Below are 7,267 nucleotides of genomic sequence, written 5' to 3'. Positions count from 1 at the left end.
GCAGTCCAAGGGACTCTCAAGAGTCTTCTCCAACACCACAGTTCAAAAGCATCAATTCTTCGGTGCTCAGCCTTCTTCACAGTCCAACTCTCACATCCATACATGACCACAGGAAAAACCATAGCCTTGACTAGATGGACCTTTGTTGGCAAAGTAATGTCTCTGCTTTTGAATATGCTATCTAGGTTGGTCATAACTTTCCTTCCAAGGAGTAAGCGTCTTTTAATTTCATGGCTGCAGTCACCATCTGCACTGATTTTGAAGCCCAAAAAAATAAAGTCTGATAGTTTCCACTGTTTCCCCATCTATTTCCCATGAAGTGATGGGACTGGATGCCATGATCTTCGTTTTCTGAATGTTGAGCTTTAAGCAAACTTTTTCACTCTCCTCTTTCACTTTCATCAAAAGGCTTTTGAGTTCCTCTTCACTTTCTGCCATAAGGGTGGTGTCATCTGCATATCTGAGGTTATTGATATTTCTCCCAGCAATCTTGATTCCAGCTTGTGTTTCTTCCAGTCCAGTGTTTCTCATATAAGTTAAATAAGCAGGGTGACAATATACAGCCTTGATGTACTCCTTTTCCTATTTGGAACCAGTCTGTTGTTCCATGTCCAGTTCTAACTGTTGCTTCCTGACCTGCATACAGATTGGCTATATTGTACAATATATCCTTGTAGCTTATTTACTTAGTTAGTTTTTAATTTGGGCTGCACTGAATATTCATTGATATCCACGGGCTCTCTCTAGTTGCAGGGAGTGGGGGCTACGCTCTAGCTGTGATGCACGAGTTTCTTTTTTTGGTGGCTTCTCTTGTTGCAGAGCATGGGCTCTAAGGCCTGTGGGCTTCGGTAGTTGCAGCTTGTAGGCTCTAGGGCACAAGCTCCATAGTCATGGTGCACAGACTTAGTTCCCCTTGGCATGTGGCATCATCCCAGAGCAGGAACTGAACCTGTGTCCCCTGCATTAGCAGGAAGATTCTTAACCATTGGACTACCAGGCAAATCCGTGGTACCTTATTTTATACCCAGTAGTTTGTACCTTTTAATCCTGTACTGCTATTTTGCCCCTCTCTCCTCCCTCTTCCCACTGGTAACCACTAGTTCTCTACATCTCTGAATCTACTTTTTTATTGTAGTCTTTAGTTTGCTGTACCTTTTAGATTTCACATATAAGTTATACCATATAGCATTTGTCTTTCACTGATTTATTTCAGTTGCATAATGCCCTCCAAGTCCATCTGCATTGCTTCAAATGGCAATATTTCACTGCCATTTTTTATGACTGAGTAGTATTCCATCCACTGTGTGTGTGTGTATACTACATCTTCTTTATCCACTCATCTGTTAATAGATACTTAGGTTGCTTCCATATCTTGGCAATTGTAAATAATGTTGCTATGAACATTGGGGTACATGTATCTTTTCAAACCAGTATGATTTAAAATGTTAACTGAGCTTAGATAGAGACATTCAATATTGTGAGTTTTTTTCCCTAAAAATATAAATCCAGACCTCTGAATGTGTAATTGGCAGTTAGTCTTACTTAATTGAAACAGAAGGATTTTTGTAATAACATTCAATTAATTGATTGTTGCAAAATGAGGAATAGATAATTAAAATCACTTCTGACAACTTAGGGGGCAGAGGATGGGAAAGAGTTTGTGTTAGGCAGAATAATGTCCCTCCAAAGATGTTCATGTTCTAATTCCCCAAATGTGAATATGGTAGGTTACATGGCAAAGGGTAAGATAATCAGCTTACATTAAAATAGAGAGATTAGTTTATCCAGATGAGCCCAGTGTAATCACAAGAGTCTTTAAAAGTGGAAGAAGTGGAAGAGGGAGGCAGAACCAGATAGGTGGTAGCATGAGGAGAAGGACTGGCTTAGTGTGGCTAGCTTTGATGATGGGGGAGGAGGACCATGAGTCAAAGTAAGTGCTTCTAGAAGCTGCAGAGGTCAAGGAAAAGGATACTTTTCTAGAGTCTTAGAGGGAGCACAGCCCTGTGGACACCTTGATTTTAGTCGATACTTTCAGGCTGCTGACTATAAGGTAATACATTTGTATTGTTCAAGTTACCAAGTTTTTGTTAATTTGCTACAGTAGCAACAGGAAAAGAACAGAGCATAAACATGAGAGGAAGGGTGTGGTTGGGCAGGTTAAAGTGGAAGGGGAGCAGCAGAAGATAAAGCTAGAAACTAAAGTGAAGGTCAGGTTTTGAGAAGAATAGAATTCTTCTGTTCCAAGCATTTGGACTGAACTTGTCCAGCTGCAAGAAGCCAATGGAGAACCAAGTTTGTTACAGTTGAAAAGAAGTGATAATATGAGAGATGTTCCTAGGAAGAACAAAAACATTTTGATGATTAGTTATCTATATAGGGTATAAAAGACCCTATATAGTGAAAACAGTGACAGACTTTATTTTGGGGGGGCTCCAGAATCTCTGCAGATGGTGACTGCAGCCATGAAATTAAAAGATGCTTGCTCCTTTGAAGAAAAGCTATAACTAACCTAGACAGCATATTAAAAAGTAGACACATTACTTTGCCAACAAAGGTCTGTCTAGTCAAGGCTATGGTTTTTCCAGTAGTCACGTATGGATGTGACAGTTGGACTATAAAGAAAGCTGAGTGCCAAAGAATTGACGCTCTCGAACTGTGGTGTTGGAGAAGACTCTTGAGAGTCCCTTGGACTGCAAGGAGATCTAGCCAGTCCATCCTAAAGGAAATCAGTCCTGAATATTCTTTGGAAGGACTGATGCTGAAGCTGAAACTCTAATACTTTGGCCACACTGGCCTGCTCCATCATCTACAAAAATACCAAACTCCTTGGTATTGGGAAAACTGGATATGCACATGCAAAAAAATGAAATCAGACCCTATTCTCACCATATACAAAAATAACATTTGCATCTTTAATCCATTCTGAGTTAAGACCTAAAACTACAAAGCTCCTGGAGGAAGACATAGGAGGAAAATTTCATGACATTGGATTTGGCAATGACTTCTTGGATATGACACCAAAACACAGGCAACAAAAGCAAATATGTACAAAATGGACTACATCAAACTTCTGTGCATCAAAGGAAACAAGAGTGAAAAGGCAACCTATTGGGGGGACAGGGGACTTGCAAGTCATATGTCTGATAAGAGGATTAATATCCTGGCCACCCCTAACACTTGCTCTGTTTCGGGTTCCCGGCCACGCTGATCTTGCTGAATGATCATGCCCAGTACAAACCCTTTCACCTGGCCTCAGGCAGCCAGAGCCCTCCAGGCCCATAAAGCTCAGGCCAGTTCCCAACCACCTGCATAATCTCAAGGGTAAAGGGAGCCCACTACCTGAAAACTCCTCTGATGTGGCAGATTTAAACTGGTGACACTCAGTCCTCATTTGGACGTGCTGCCTGATGGAGTCCTGGGCTTCTCCAGCATAGTTCCCAGTGTGTCCTATTGGAGGATACTCTGGCTAGCCTGCCCAGCCACACCCTGCTAAGACCAGATTCCTCTAGCTCTACCTTTAGAGGGAATATGCGTATTTGTGTAGGTTAGTGTTTGGAATTAGGCAGATGACTTACATCCTTAAGAGCCCACTCCATTGACCTGCACCTCCTAACACCTGCCTTGTTTCAGATTCCTGGCTGTCACTGAGTTGGTTGTATGGAACTCCACCTGGCCCCTAGCTCAGTCAAAGCACCCTGCCTGAAAGGTTCTCTTTCCATTCAGATTTGAACAGCCAATAACAAAACCTATGGTGAGAGTGAAACAGCACAGCTTTATTCAGTGGCCAGAGAATGGAGAGGTGGGAAGCTAATTCAGAAATCAACTTCTCAACTCAACTTGGGTTGAGACACCACATTTATGGTGGGCCAGGGTAAAAGAGAGGGAATTGAGTAAAGAGAGGGAGGACTATTCATGACTCATCTGAGAACAGGAATGTGGTTTGCTCAGAATTGGAACAACATTCCATTTTAGTCCTTGTGTGGATTCTTCCAGGGCTTCCAGGTCTGTGGTGCTCTATCTGGCCAGTCCCAGAGGCTGAAAGTTCAGCTTCTCTGTACGCCAGTGTCGAATTGAATCTCTGAGACAGGGTTATGAGTGAAGTAGAAAAGGATAGCTTTATTACTTTGCCAAGCAAAGGGAGCCACAGCAGACTACCACCCTCAAAACTCTGAGTCCCAACTTGGAGAAAACGGTGAGAAATTTTATAGTAATTGTTCAAAGAGGGCGTGGTCAGCTCACGGACATTCTTCTGATGGGTTGGTGGTGAGTTAAGTAGGAGCATAATCAACCTTCAGGTCCAACTGGCCTGGGGTCTACATGCTTGTGGACAGCATAGCAACATTAATTGTTAATCTCCCACCTGGAGGGGTTTTCAGTATCTGCAGTATAGCTCAAAGATATTGTGTATATCCGGAGAAGGCAATGGCACCCCGCTCCAGTACTCTTGCCTGGAGAATCCCAGGGACGGGGGAGCCTGGTAGGCTGCGGTCCATGGGGTCACACAGAGTCTGACACAACTGAAGTGACTTAGCAGTAGCAGCATTGTGTATATCCCTTGATGTGGAAAGAGGACCTTGCCCCAGGGATGTTCTTGACAGTCTGTTGTCTCTCATCCCCTCCCTTCCCTAATTAACAACTGCTTGAATCCGCCCATTGGAACTCAGGGAAGGTCTGGGAGGCTGAATGAAGGCTGTTTCCTGTAATCCAAAAAACAGGGGACACATAAGGCCTTCTGCCCAGGAGCCCCACAGGGCCCTGCATAGTATCATCCCCACCACCTGCACAGCCTCCAGGAAGAAGCCCACGCCCTAAAGATCATTATGAGGTGGCAGCCTTAAACTGGTGAGAGTCAGCCCCCATTTGGACTTGGTGCCTGACGGGTTCCAGGCCTTTCTAGCAACCAGAGCTCCCAGGTGTCTCTTGATTGAATGATACTCTAACCAGTCCGCCCAGTCCTTCCCTCCCAAGGCAGCAATCATCTGGAAATCTGTCTTCTGAGGGAATATCCCAATTGGGTAGATTAGGGTTTTGGATTATGTATATGCCTTGATCCCTAAAATGCTGCTCACATTGACCTGTCTCTCCAGACCCTTGCCCTCTTCTAGATCCCCAGCCACCTTGAGCTTCACCTCACATACCTGTGCAATATGCACCTCTTCAGCAGGGATTGGGCAGCCTGGGCCCTCACAAGTATTGCTGAAGAGGTGGAGAATTTGGAACCCTGTGCACTGTTGGTGGGAATGTAAATTGGTGCAGCCACTATGGAAAACAGTATGGAGGTTCCTCAAAAAAGAAAAAAAAAATTAAAGATAGAATTACCATATGATCCAGCTATCCCACTTTTGGTTTTATATCTAAAATAACTGAGAGCAAGATCTCCAAATGATATTTGCACACGCATGTTCACAGCTGCACTATTCACAGTAGCCAAGAGGTAGAGAAACCCAAACATCCACTGATGGATGAACGGATAAAGAAAATGTGGTATATTATATATACTTTTTAAAAAAGTATTAGTGTTTTTAGAAAAAGGAACTCTGATATGTGCTACAACATGGATGAACTTTCAGGATATTGTGTTAAGTGAAATAAGCCAGTCACAATAAGACATCGTATTATTACACTTATATGAGTTATCTAAAGTAGCAAAATGCATGGAAACAAAGTTGAGTTTTCACTGCCAGGGGTTCGAGAGAGGGAAAACTGGGGAGTTGTTCAATGGGTGCAGAGTTTGAATTTTTCATGAAAAATTTCTAGAAATCTGTTGCACAATAAAGTAAATGTAGTTAACACTACAGAACTATACAGTATAAAATGGTTAAGATGATGAATTTTATATCATGCATTTTCTACCACAATTTAAAAATGCCAAATTTTCCTGCCTAATAATCTTTGCTCCTGCTATTCTCTCAGCCTGGAATACTCTTCTCTTGCTTTACGCATGACTGGTTTCTCTTGCAGATCGTGACTGCAGCCATGAAATTAAAAGACGCTTACTCCTTGGAAGGAAAGTTATGTCCAACCTAGATAGCATATTGAAAAGCAGAGACATCACTCTGCCAACAAAGGTCCATCTAGTCAAGGCTATGGTTTTTCCTGTGGTCATGTATGGATGTGAGAGTTGGACTGTGAAGAAGGCTGAGCACCGAAGAATTGATGCTTTTGAACTGTGGTATTGGAGAAGACTCTTGAGAGTCCCTTGGACTGCAAGGAGATCCAACCAGTCCATCTGAAGGAGATCAGCCCTGGGATTTCTTTGGAAGGAATGATGCTTAAGCTGAAACTCCAGTACTTTGACCACCTCATGCGAAGAGTTGACTCATTAGAAAAGACTCTGATGCTGGGAGAGATTGGGAGCAGGAGGAGAAGGGGACAACAGAGGATGAAATGGCTGAATAGCATCACTGATTCGATGGCCGTGAGTCTGGGTGAACTCCGGGAGTTGGTGATGGACAGGGAGGCCTGGCGTGCTGCGATTCATGGGGTCGCAAAGAGTCAGACACGACTGAGCGACTGAACTGAACTGAAGTAACTCTCTTGACAACCCTAACTTTTAAAATAGGTCCCCTTCATTCTCAGCCACTTGTTTATTCTTTTCAAAACAAGTGTCCTTTTACATCACGTTACGTGATTATGTAACTTATTTCTGCTTGTCTTTCTTGCTGTATTATAAAGTCTGAAGACAGCAACTGTGTCTGTATTTAAACCACTGCACCTAGTTTAGCAACAGAGACAACAGATGTTCAATATACTTTTTCGGAATGAAAAATGAGTTACAAATGAGTCTATGTAAACTGGGAGTAATAACATTTGCCTCATGGGGTTGCATGATAATTGGGTGCATAATGTATGTGGCATAGGGGCTGATACTTAATAAGAACTCAGCCTGTATTTTCAGGGAAGGATATTTTCATTGTACTATGCCAGGGACCAGCCCCGGCTGATCCAGGGTATTCGAAGGGGAGACGGCTTAGGCGACTATTTAAATATTCATCAAAGATATAAAGAGTAATAGAATAAGGATAGCTCAGTAGGAAAATTCAGTGGAGAAAAGAGGCTGAGTAGCTTGGTTTACGCGGGAGACCAATAAAACTTCAAGACAAGAAGTTTGCACCACTTACGTAGGCCGCAGGCGTCCTTCCGTTCTGCCGAAGGAGAGGAGACACTGAGGCCTCCCCAGTAGGATCTTAGAAGCCCAGGCATAATTAGTAAGCATGGCGGGTTCCGCGCTCCAGATGGAGACTCAGCCAGAGTGAGAGAGAGAGAG

This window comes from Bison bison, unplaced genomic scaffold (genome assembly GCF_000754665.1).
Source record: "Bison bison bison isolate TAMUID 2011002044 unplaced genomic scaffold, Bison_UMD1.0 scf7180017851926, whole genome shotgun sequence".
NCBI classification, from domain to species: Eukaryota; Metazoa; Chordata; class Mammalia; order Artiodactyla; family Bovidae; genus Bison; species Bison bison.
The sequence above is the reverse complement of the archived record's forward strand: the minus strand, read 5'-3'. Positions refer to the sequence as shown.